The sequence below is a fragment of the Eublepharis macularius genome, chromosome 11 (assembly GCF_028583425.1).
Source record: "Eublepharis macularius isolate TG4126 chromosome 11, MPM_Emac_v1.0, whole genome shotgun sequence".
NCBI classification, from domain to species: domain Eukaryota; kingdom Metazoa; phylum Chordata; class Lepidosauria; order Squamata; family Eublepharidae; genus Eublepharis; species Eublepharis macularius.
Genome location: NC_072800.1, coordinates 36,812,102 through 36,824,742, shown reverse-complemented (window position 1 = coordinate 36,824,742; position 12,641 = coordinate 36,812,102).

The following is a 12,641-nucleotide window of genomic DNA, read 5'->3' as shown; positions in this document are numbered from 1 at the left end:
GCCTCACCATAGAGAGGGCGTGGCGGTTAGAGCGGCCGCTGGGACCCGTTTGGCGCGAGGGCTTGGGGCCGGCGTCGTTGTCGGGCCTGAGCGCGGAGAACGGCCGGTCCGCTTCCCCTCGCCCCGCCTCCCCGGTGAAGCAACCATGCCGTGCTTTTAAAAAGAGAGCGAGGGAGAGACGCCTGGAGAGCGAGTCTGTCTCCAAAGCTTGCGTCATGATTGTGGCAGACTGAATGGGCTTCGCAGCAGCATACTAAAGAGCCCAGTAGCGCCTTTAAGACTAACCAACTTTATTGTAGCATAAGCTTTCGAGAACCACAGCTCTCTTCGTCAGATGCAGCCATATGCTACAATAAAGTTAGTTAGTCTTAAAGCTGCTACTGGACTCTTTACTATTTTGCAGCTACAGACTAACGCGCTAACTTCTCTGAGTCCACAACAACATAGGGTTGCAAACCTCCACATGGTGGCTGGAGACCTCCCAGACTTACAACTGACCTCGAAATTTCACAGATGCAGAAAATAACTACTTTGAAGGGTAAGCTCCGGAACTGTCAGCTGGAGCTTTAGGGATGGGGGTTTGAGGAGGGGAGGGGCCTCAATAGGGTATGATGCTATGGCAGCCCTGTGAACCGGCTATTTCCTCCAGGGGAACTGATCTATCTGGCCTGGAGCTCAGTTGTAATTCTGAGAGATCTCTAGCCACCACCTGGAGGCTGGCAACCCTGGGTCATTTTGTAGAAAAAGAGCTGCAGAAACTCATTAGCACAACTTATTAGCATGTGACATCACCAGAAGTGTGTTATTAGCATAACTGATTTGCATATGCCACACCCCTTGACAGCACCTATCCTGGCTGTTTTGGACCCAATCCTTGCCATTCCAGCCTGAAATTGGGCCCAAAATGGCAAAAGGGGGCTGAAAATGGCCGAAAAGGGGCCCAAACGGGTCAGAATTAGGCCACTGCTGAGCGGGAGAGTGATCCACCACCCATCAGAGGCCCGATCCTGGCCATTTTGGGACAAATCCTGGCTGTTTTATGCCCGATCCTGGACATTTTGGGCCAAATCGAGACCAAAATGGGCCCAAAATGGCCAAAAGTCAGGTGGGCGAGGCCACATGTGACCTCTTTGGAGACCTACCAGAACTGTGTTCCTGCGCATTCCCCCTCAAAATGAGCCCTGCTGGGAACCCTATTTTCTTCATTTATTTATTTATAGTATTTATAGTCCACCTTTCTCATTGAGACTCTAACCTGAGACCCAGGCTAGACTGACGTCATAGTAAGCATTTTTTGCAGCTGCCTTAACTTGTTTTTCTAGCAGTAGTGCTAGATCCAGTATAACTCCTAGGCTTTTAGCTGAGTCTGCAAGGGTTAGATAAACTCCATCAAAAGTAGGGAATATAATGCCCTTTAAGATCTCTGCTTTCCCAGTGAGCATCTCTTCCATCTTGTCTGGGTTCAGTTTCCATTTGTTCGCTTTCAGTCATTTGACTACAGCTTTTAGGCAATAACCTAGGGTCTCCACTGTGTCATGTGGTGATTTGTATACTGAGATACAGAGTTGAGTGTTATCCGCATATGAGTGCTTATAAAGGCTTTACATAGAGGTTGAATAGCATGGGGGATAAAATTGTGCCCTGTGGAACCCACAAGATAATCCCATTCTGCTGATGATGCACAGTGTGCCATTGTTTCCACAAAGGTCTCTTTCTCCTTTTCTCATATGCAGTGACAACAGCCAGTCCCAGTAAAATCAGATTTGTCCTCCTCATCCTCCTGCCTACCACCATTATAACTGGGCCACAGGGCGTCGATTAATAGATCCACAAAATAAATCTAGGGACAGATGGGATAATTTTGCCACTAACCTGAAGGAAGTCTCACGTTTGCAGAAATATCTGAAATATATTTTTAAAATACATTGGGGGATTAAAACTTAGGTCACCACCGTTGCCAGATCTGCCTTTTTTCATCTTCAACAGGCCAGGCAACTGGCACCCTATCTCTCGCCTCGAGACCTGGTGTCATGATCTGGCTGTGCCAGGAAGGCCTAGCAAGGCTTCAGAAGCCTGTTAGCAGTGGGAGTAGGCCTGCCTATGATTCCCAGGAGCCCCTGGGCCGTTTTGGAGCCCTTTTTGGCCAATCAGAACACAGGGGGCTGGTGCTATATAAGTCTGGGAGCAGGGAAAGCCTGTGTTCTTTCTCCCAGGGAGCAGGCCAGAGGAGGTTTCTGCTACGGAGAGAGGCCCTCGGCCAGGTAAGGTGAGAAGACAGGCTTGGCAGACAGAGGGACAGTGAGTTCAGTTGCGTTAGGGCCTTTTGATTATTTTACTTTCACCCATCTGTTGTTGCTAAGGCACCTTGCTTGTTTGTTTGATTATGATATTAACTGACCTCCTTGTAAATAAATCCTTTTGTTTGTTGTTATTCTGCTGGGTCCTCATGCCTGTTTATTGGTCAAGTTATGGAGGTCAGAAGGGTTGGGAGGGTACTCTGGGCCTTCCCAAGGGACCCTAAATCCCAGAGTGGTGGCAGTGTAAGGTGGCTCACCCCATGAGGCATGACACCTGGCCACAATAATCCATGGAATGGTCACCTCCAGGTTAGACTACTACAATTCACAAGGGCTGGGCTGCCCTTGGGCCTGACCTGGAAGTTACAGCTGGTCCAGAACGCAGCAGCACACGTTCTTACAGGAACGTCTATTCGAGCACACATCCATCCTGTGCTGTGCCAGTTGCACTGGCTTCCAGTGGTGTTCTGGATCCGGTTCAAGATGTTAACCTTGGTGTTTAAAGCCCTTCACGGACTGCCCTGCGGGACCGCCTCTCCCATTATGTCCCTTGCAGGGTGTTGCGCTTGGCAGATAAACAACTCCTGGAGGTCCCTGGCCCAAGGGACATCCATCTGGCCTTGACCAAGGCCAGGGCTTTTTCAGCCCTGGCCCCAGCCTGGTGGAATGCTCTCCTGCTGGAGATCCGGGCCCTGCAGGACCTATTACAGTTCTGCAGGGCCTGTAAAACAGAGATGTTCCGCCGGGCCTTTGGTTGAGGACCAGTGGGTGTCCCCTCTTTATTCCATCTAAGAGTACCACCCGTTTTGTGACTGCCCTTGGCCATGTGCTCTGCCCACATGCTATGGCCTATGCAGGTTTTTGATTATTTATCTAAGATAGCCTATGTATAATGGCTCCTGGTTTATTTTAGTGATAGTTTTAAGAGCGTTATTGATTTTATAGCTGATTTATTGTATTATAATATTGTATTATAATGATATTTATTATAACTAATTTATTGTATTTTATGATGATGTAAGCTGCTCTGAGCCCATTCATGGGGAGGGTGGGATAGAAATTAAATAAAACTCCACAAAATAATAAAAACAATGCCTATAGCTTTAGGAAAAGAATTCCCACTGAGCTCTCAAGTGGTATTTTGGACTTTGCTAGGCAGCCAAAATAATATCACTGAGTAGGGTTGCGAGGTCCCTTGACTCCCCCGTTGGGAGATTGGGAGCCCGGCACCTACCTCGCTGTGCACGTGGGTGCTCTCAGCTTGTGCAATGATGTCTCTTCCTGTGCTCGAACGCCCCGCTGCAAGCCATGATTCCGCCCAAAACAGGCTCGCTACGGGGCGCGTTTCAACCTGAATCGGGCTGCTGTGGGCACAGGAGCACAGTGCGCTGCCCGAGGGCATGCCATGCTGCCCTGGGGGGCGCCTGGGAAGCGCACCCCCCACTGGCCAATAAGTGGGCACAGGGGGGAAGGGTGGGAGCAGGGGATCCCCCACCCCGGGCAGGGAATGGCACCCCTATCACTGAGCCTTACACATCTTGGCTTCTGCAATGCAAAACCATGGGGCCTGGGGTGGTGGACCTGGACAAAAGAACCCTTGGGAAGGTCCCAATCCCTTACTTTGACATGTCCTCTGATAGAAGAGTACTTGCCAGGGACAGGCCCAATGGTGACTACCGGAGACTCACTCTCCACACAACTGGGCCAGCCCAGCGGTGATTGCAGAACAGGGTCTGGTGCCAGCACTACTACACAACTTGGCCAGACTTTTCCCATGAAGAGGCTGCCAGGGGGAGGGAAGGATGGAAAGCTGAAGACAGAAGGGCAGATAAATGTAGTTTGGCTGCTAAGTGGGAAGGAGGCAGGAAAAGGGGAGAGGCTATAGGGGCTATCTCGGAAAGGAAAGATGAAATCATGGGAGACGGGGGAAAGAGGAAGAAGAGATGCTCCCTGCAAATCCTTGCAGTGTCCTGCTCATTATTACATAATCCAGATTCCAGTATTACAAAGCACACATCAGTGAGCATCTGATAAAAACAGTCCTGTTATTTCCAAATGATTTTCCAACCGGAACTGATGAAGTTCAAATGTCTCTTGGTATTATGATGAAGATATTGAGGTGGATATTGAAGATCTAAAGATCTCTCTGATTTGTACTATTTAAATAGCCTTGTGGGTGTAAACGCCTACTCAACTTGCATTGCAGATAACTAATGAGATGTTTCCCAGTTCACATAGGAGCCTATTAACACAGTACCAAGTGGTGAAAAGCTCAGGATGGAGACTCTAACCACAGGTATAGTTACTTTTATAGTGGTTCCCAAAGTGGGTGAGACCGAGCCCTGAGGAGCAGTGAGATTACCTAGGAGATGCTAAGAGGCAAGGGGGTGGTAGGAGGCACTGGAGGTCTATTTTCAGATACTGAAGAAGCTAGGGGGAAGAACTAATTGAACTACAGGATGACATTGAGCCAAAGCCAAAGTTTAAGAAATCATACCAAGACTTTGGGTTACAGAAGGAAATTTCTGATTGTTATTCTGCTCTGTGGACAGTAGTTAAGAAACTTCTTGTAGTATTTTCAACATCATATTTGGTCATCCAACTTTTCTCCAAAGAAATCAACTCCAGATTACTAAAAGTAGTGATTTAAAACTCCTACTAAGTGACTTTTAACCAGACATTAGGAAAACTCATCAGTTCATCAGGTCTATCCATCTCATTAAGAATTTACTGAACAGTGAAGAAGTTACTAAATGTGGTTTCTAAGATCCTTGCTAAATGACTATCAGATTTTGAAAAGTGGTTATTGCTAGATCAAATTTATCAATTATATTTGAATTAATTAAACTAAAAAGGATAAAACAGGATTTTGAATAAATGTGCAATTAATTGTTGCTGTTTTGAATTTTATTGAATTTTAATGCTTTGTGACTGACTGATATATGAAGAATACATGTTGGGAGACGCAATGTTAGCCAGGAAGTGTAGTTTAAAAAGACAGCAGGTGGAGATCACTCCTCAGAGGGTTTGTTAATTTCATCTTCGCCTCCCCAAAGGCTCTGTCAGTTTCACCTCTCCAATATAAAACTGTGTGAGATCACAACCAGAGGGCAGCAAGGAATGGAATTCAGGGAGGTTGGCCAATAGTAAAAAGTTTGGTGTTGACAGAGAAACTGAAAGGAATTAAAAAGAAATGTCCATGGAGGGAGACCCTAGAGAGCTGCTGTCTGTCAGAGTAGACATTATCGATGTAGATAGTCCATTGCATAAAGCAGTTTCATGTGAGAGCTGTCCTAGGTATTAAAAGTCTCCCTACAACCTGGTTAAGGTGTAGACATCTTTGCGACTTAAATTTTGTTTAAAAAATCACATGAGTCAGACAATTAATTATATTTACTCTAATCCAGTTCTAGTGAAGCCAAATTAAATGTCTCTCCTTCATGACAAATGTGACATATCTCACAGATAACCATTATGCAAATTCTAATTTGAAGTTAGTATTAAATGTATGTACTTTAATTGGCATGTTGGTTGCTTTCTGAGCTTGTAGTTTAATATTTGTAATTTGCTATATGTAAATCAGTAATTGTTTGCCTATTTTGTGATTGATTGAGCCATAATGAAGCAGCCAGCGTGTGCATGAGAGATCATAGTCACATTTGCTATATGAACCGTACAAAGGTGAAATTGTTAGAGCAAAATATCAGAGGTAAGCCAAAGACCTAGTTTTACAGGCCTCTGCAGCAACCCCACCCTCTTGTGTCATCTACATCCAGGCTTTGCCTGGGGCTGAATGGTGAAAATGTCCTGGACATTTGCTGTCCTCCTATTCAGATGCTTTGATGGCATTCTATTAATAAACGCTGGAAAAGTCATTTGTTTGGCTCCAAAAATCCTGCTTTCAAGCCTGTACTACGTTTTTCGAGATCTATGTGGTAAGAGATGTTTTATTTCCATTTTGTGGAAGGATTTTTGTGGTAATCCCCTTTAAGGGGTTTGCCAGGATGTAGGATGCAAACATAAGAAAGAAAGAAAGAAAGAAAGAAAGAAAGAAAGAAAGAAAGAAAGAAAGAAAGAAAGAAGAGGCATAATTGAGTGTGTACAAGAATTCTTGAGCCTGTTTGGGGCTGTGAAGGGGCACAGTTTTCTTCCACCACTCTGAGCTGCATGGTGTGGTGAGTGGGGGGAGAGCACACAGAAGCCCTGCTGCAAATGAATAACCAGCCATTCCTTAATCCATTGGAACAGAGGTTTCCCCAAGTACCAGGGGTGGTCTTAGTAGGCTTGCCACGTCTCCTGCTGTGGCAGGACAACTTCCACCTACAACCTTCATTGTCTGCCGCCACTCTGAGTGGCAGGGGAAGCAAAAACAACAACAACCCACCAGCGCTGTGCATGGTGTGATGTTACTACCAGGGAAAATGTGGAAGTGACATCACATCACTCTAGGAATCACCATCAAGTTCATGGTTTTACCATAGAGTTTCTGGTGATTCCTAGAGTGACATTTACCACTTCCAGTTTTCCCCAGATGTGATGTCATGCCACATGTGACACAATACCCCTCATGTTCTCATCTCCAAAGCTATCACCAGTTGCCAGGCACAGCCTGTCAACCCTAGATCTTAGTAATTATGAAGTCCTGGACAAAGATCCAGGATAGCGCCCAGGAATTACTGCCGCCTACCGCTGAGCCCCCTGCTATGCCTATCTCTTGCCACTGGGGTTCAAGAAAGGGGTGGCCCTTGTTGTGCTGCCTCCAGGAAGCTGATTGCCCATGCCCCAAATGGAGTAGGTATATGCGGCTGCCGTCAAGCCAGTTACCAGCCTATGTCATGGGTAAGGTTGCCCAGCTCCAGGATGGGAAATTCCTAGATATTTGGAAGGTAGAGCCTGGGAAGGGCAGGTTTGTGGGGGAAGGGACCCCGGGGGGGGGTATAATGCCATCCATCCCACCTTCCAAAGCAGTAATTTTCTCCAGGGGAACTAAACTCTGTCACCTGGAGATCAGCTATAATTCTAGGAAATCTCCAGGCCCCACCTGAAGGTGGGCAATCCTAGTCTTGGGGCAGGGCCATGGGCAGTCGGGCTTCTCTAGTGTGGGAGCCAGGGCAGTTCACCTGTTTGCCCACAGCCAAGTACCACAGTAGATACCGCTGGCTTTGCTAGCCTCCCAAGGCATTGGAATTTGTTTCTGCTGCTGCCGTACAAGAGCAAAACACTCCTCGCTTTGTAACACTCCAGTATCTTTATACCACTTTCCCTCTTCTGTAAATAGGCAAAGAGGGAGAGTGACATGAAGATACTATATATGAAAGTGATATTCATTAGGAGCAATAGGACAAGTTTAAGTGTAAAACCAAAAAAAAAAGGTGGAGGCTTGTAGATTGGTGAAACTGAAGAAACAAATTATTTAAAAGTTTTCTGTGTGCAATATTGTGCAAACTTTCCCTTCTTCTCCATTACCTCAGCTAAAACTCTGGTTATTTTCCAGACTTTGTGGATTGTAACATTCTTCTCTCTAGCCTCCCCTTATCACCCCTCAAGTCTTTTCACTGCTATTTCAAGTCTTTTCACTGTTCCCCTTTCTCACTTATTCAGATGATGCGATGCCCCTTCTTCACCCTTCCTGTTCCCTGCCTGGAGTAAACTAACAGTGCAATCCTATGCAGAGTTACGCCAGTATTAGCCCATTGGAATCAATGGGCTTAGACTGGCGTAACTCTGCATAGGATTGCCCTGAAATTCCTTGCTGCGGCCTCACCCTACTTTCCTCCCTTTATTTCTTGATATATCACCTGCTGATGACCTTTGCTCCTCCAACTCTACCATCTTCAGCTGCCCAAAGGTCTCTTGTTTGCTTCTAGCTCTGTCCATGTGCCCTTCCAGCCAGGAACTCCCTCTTTCCTAAACATAAATAATGATATATCTGTCTTCCTTCCAGCTCCCTCCATGAACTTGTTTGTGTGAGTGAAAACTTTGGTTTAACATCTTAATCCTAATTCAGAATGGAAATAGAAAGATGTGAAAATACATAGGCTCACCTTCCACATTATTTGTTTTGCTGCTTCGACATGGGGACTCATCTTGTGCATGCATTGCTACAGCAAATGCAGAGGCAGACACAGTGGCAATGGAGCATCTCCATGGTGGGGCAGGTATTCTGCAGGTTTCCTATCCCCTCATGCTAACCAGTCTCTTCCCTGCCAGTTTTTTTTTGCTGCCTTTAAAAAAATGGGCACCCTTACCCTACTACTCCACTGACCAAAGTGTGTTTGTTAGATTGTTTGTTTATACCCCACCTTCCCTTTTGGCTCAACTTTCAATATTTCCTTCAAACTATGGGATTTGAGTCCAGTGGCATCTTAGAGACCAAGAAGTTTTTTTGGGTATAAGCTTTTGAGAGTCAAAGCTCCCTTCTTCATTCCTTCAAACTAAGGAGACTTCCTCCAAATAGGATTAAATTAAAAATAGGCTTGAAAGTAGGGTTGCCAGCTCTGGGTTGGAAAATTCCTAGAGATTTGGGAGTGGAGGTTGGGAATAGTGGGGTTTGGGAGAGAGGAGAGACCTTAGCAGGGTATAATGCTGTAGACTCCATCCTCCAAAGTAGCCATTTTCTCCAAGCGGACTGATCTCTGTAGCTTGGAGATGTTTTAATTCTGGGAAACCTTCAGACCCCACCTAGAGGTTGGCTACAGTAGTTAGAAAGTGTCTCCTTAAGCTGGAGAAAGGCTACTTGGAGGGTGATTGGAGCCACCTCAGTAGATATAGCAACTACCGATTTAAAGAGAAAAAACTAACAAAATGTCCGCCAGAGAAATCTGTACCTTCCCATCCACATGGTGACCAACGTACTTTGGGTATGATCTTTCCGGAAAGCAAGCTTGGGGGCGGAGGGGTGGGGGAGGGAAACAAGCACAGTGGGTCTGGGGAAAACACGGAATGTGGATAATTGCTCAACAACAATATTGTGTGGAAGCCCCCCTCCCCAAATCCCTGCAGTGTGAGAAATGCAGCTTAATGTCCCTGAAGAAGCAGCCTTCATCTCGTTTCTCCTCTCCCTGCCAGTTTTGATTGTGCTCTTCTTGAGGCTGGTCTTTTTGCTCTTGTTATTCTGCAACAAACCATGTGTTTTGATGGGTACCATATAGTGGTTTCTTATTTCAAATACCAAGGGGGCTGTGGGGGTGGTGTCAGTGCACTTGAATAACGAATTTGCAATGCATCCTTTTCAATGCAGGTATAATGATTTCAGAGTTTTTGCCTGTTTACACTAGCAGTTTCTCTGACACATAATGCTTGTAAAGTTGCTCTCCATCAAGAACTGTGGGGCAAGCTAGAGTTAGAAGGGATTGATGCGTGATTATTATTTGTGAAGTGCCACTGAACATGGAATGGAGGCAGGCCTTGCCAAATCCCCTTCCTTCTCAGCAGACTCAGTGGCAAACAGTAGCTGGCATCGCAGCAAACCACCACGGCAGCCGTGTCTGCCTTGGGCCAGTTGGGTTGCTACCTACAGGGGTCCAAAATAAGGAACACTTTGTGAGGCCCTAAGAAAGTGCCATCTGACTGAGCCAGAACATTACCAGTACTTTATTATAATATGCCATCCTTGTAATATATTAAAGTTACTTTTCACTTTGAAGATTTCAGAAATACAGGGAATCATTCCTTGAAGTAAGAAGCAGTTGGTAAGCATATATAGAGTTCCTGTCTTTTACATGGTTTTCTCTGGTCGTGCCTATCTGATTCTTCACTTGTTTTGAGCAGGCAATTTTTATTCCTGAACCAATTTCTGGGAGGAACTAACTGCCTACAGCCTCCAAGGCTAAACTTCCCCTAAGGCTCAGCTGTTTTTTTTTCCTCCTCCCCCCCCCCCTCTAATGGACACCACTCCTCCATCTGGAGACTTTGGTGGGGTTGGGGGGCTAAGCTCACAGACATGCTCAAATCATAGCTAAAGTTGAAACTGGATAAAATTGTAGATTAACTGACCCCACTTGAATGGGAATAAAACAAAACTTTCCTTTCTGCAGAGTTAGTTGGTGACAATTTTGTGACAGATCCTTAAGCTGCAAGATAGTGAGCCCATGGATCTACCTTTACAATCTCTGTGCAGACTCAGAAACTGCTTCAAAAGGACGTCTTCCTAAGAAGCTATTGTACAAAACAATAACAAAAGTGATCTTATCAACAGAGATGGTAATTAAAGATTTTTAAAACTGTGCTGAATATAAATATAATCTTTAGCAATACATTCTTGTTTTTTCATGGAACTATTGCCTACTTCTGAACGAAATACATGGTTGAGCAACAGTTTTCAACATGTGCAAGAGAGGCGTGAGATGGGAGAAGGGTGCTTGACAAGCAGCTAGCCAATATTCAGCTAGGTTAAGGTTTGGGAACCTTAAGATTTGAACACTAGAGTGATAGTCAACTATATGACCAATAGCGCAATCTTAAGCAGATCTTAACCAGTGATTGAATCTTAAACACTGATTTCAATTCTCTTGGACGAGTGTATTCCATGCTGCCTTTTAGTAAACAGCTAGCTGTTTTAGTCCCAATAGCCAACCTGGTATTTTCAGAGTTAAAGTTGATTACCAAGTATTATGAATTGGGTTCCTTTTAGCCTAATAGTACCAAGATATATTCTAAATGGTGGACCCTGGAATACATGCCATGCATGAAAATAAGTAGGAACCAAAATCACTGTACTCTTTAAGACAGATCTAACAAATCCAAATGTTTTTTTAAAAAATCATTCTCAAATAATTGGAAAAGGTTCAGTATTGCTGTTGTTTTCACAGTTTGATCATGGCACCAAAAGATTGGGTGGGGGGACAAGTCAGCAGATTGTGAAAGTAGCAGCTTCCACTTCCCTTTGTTCATAAAAATATTTTCTCATTGAGCCTGTGCAGGGTCTTTTGCAGCATATTTTGCTATTAGCAGTTTTGCTACCGTGTGAGATACAGAGGGAACATAATTTGCCATAGCAAGTGTTAGAAGTGTCACTGTATTTACACAGATGGGGACTTTCCCCCCTCAGTTCCATTTATACCCTTGTAGTGCTAGGTTCAGGTAGGTAGCCATGTTAGTTTGCAGAAGAATTGCAGAATTTGAGTTCAGTGGCACTTTAGAGACCAACAAGATTTTCAGGGTATAAGTTTTCAAGAGTCAAAGGTCCCTCTGAAGAAGGCAGCTGTGACTCTCAAAAGCTTATACCATGAAAATCTTGACAACAATTTAATATCTGATAAGAAATGGACGCAAAGCTCAATAAAATGGGATAAGCTGCTATTAGTTATTGACTTACTGGCAGGAAATTATTCTGTGCAAGCTCCATTGAAATGAATGGAAACTATGCAAAGCCCTTTTTTGGCACCACACAATAAACATATGCGCACAGTACCCAGTGAATTACAGTACAACCCCTCCCTCCAGGGAGGTAACAAATAATAGCATCTCATCCTGTTTATATGACAATATTTATTAACTATTATTACTGTAAGCTGCTGCACTGCCCACCACACCGTGAAGCCCTTTGTCGTCTGCCAGGTGTGCTAGGAGTCCTCACTATGCCTCCGATTTGGGGAGAGGAGGGGGTTGCGCCACCTGGTTCTTCCTACTACCTCCTGCACAGTGACATGTTGCTTACTCAGTTACGCCAGCACTCTCCTCCCTGGCCTCACTGGGAGTCCTCCCTTTATAGCACCCATCCATGTACCTCCCTCGGTGCCTCATCTTTCCTCACCACCTTTAATGTGCCTACCTGGTGAGGGTTGAAACAACAGGCTGCTGGCTTGTTGCTCCATCCTGGGTGACCCTCCCTCTGAACCTTGGAGCCAAATGGACCTTGTTCCAACCCTGCCCCTTGGATCCCACCCTCCGCTCAGAGGGGTCTCAGCACCCTTCTGCTGGTGCAGGACATCTCCATCAGTTCCCAGGCTGCTCTCTCTTGTGTCCCACCTTCGCGGGGTTTGATGAACAGTGGTGGTGACACTGGAGGGACCTCTGGCTGTTCCCCGCCAACTGAAGCAATGATACCTTGCGCGTTCTCCATAGCTGATCTGTTTGGCTTGCCTGTGGTTGCCATGGTGGCAGCAGCGGTTGCTGCCACGCCGCCAAAGCCCCCAGTTTGCAGCTGGCTCCCTCATGTCCTTCCCAGCCCTCCAGCCTCTGGGATGGGCTCCTCAGCATCTTGGAGCCTGGTGAGTGGGTCCGCAGGGGGTTGAGGTGGGCTGAGGGGATGCTACATGGAGGCTTCCCGGGGCTTCTCCCTGACTGGGAGGGTGGTACCGGGGTCAAGTCTGAGGTGAGTATAAGATTTTACAAGATTTTATA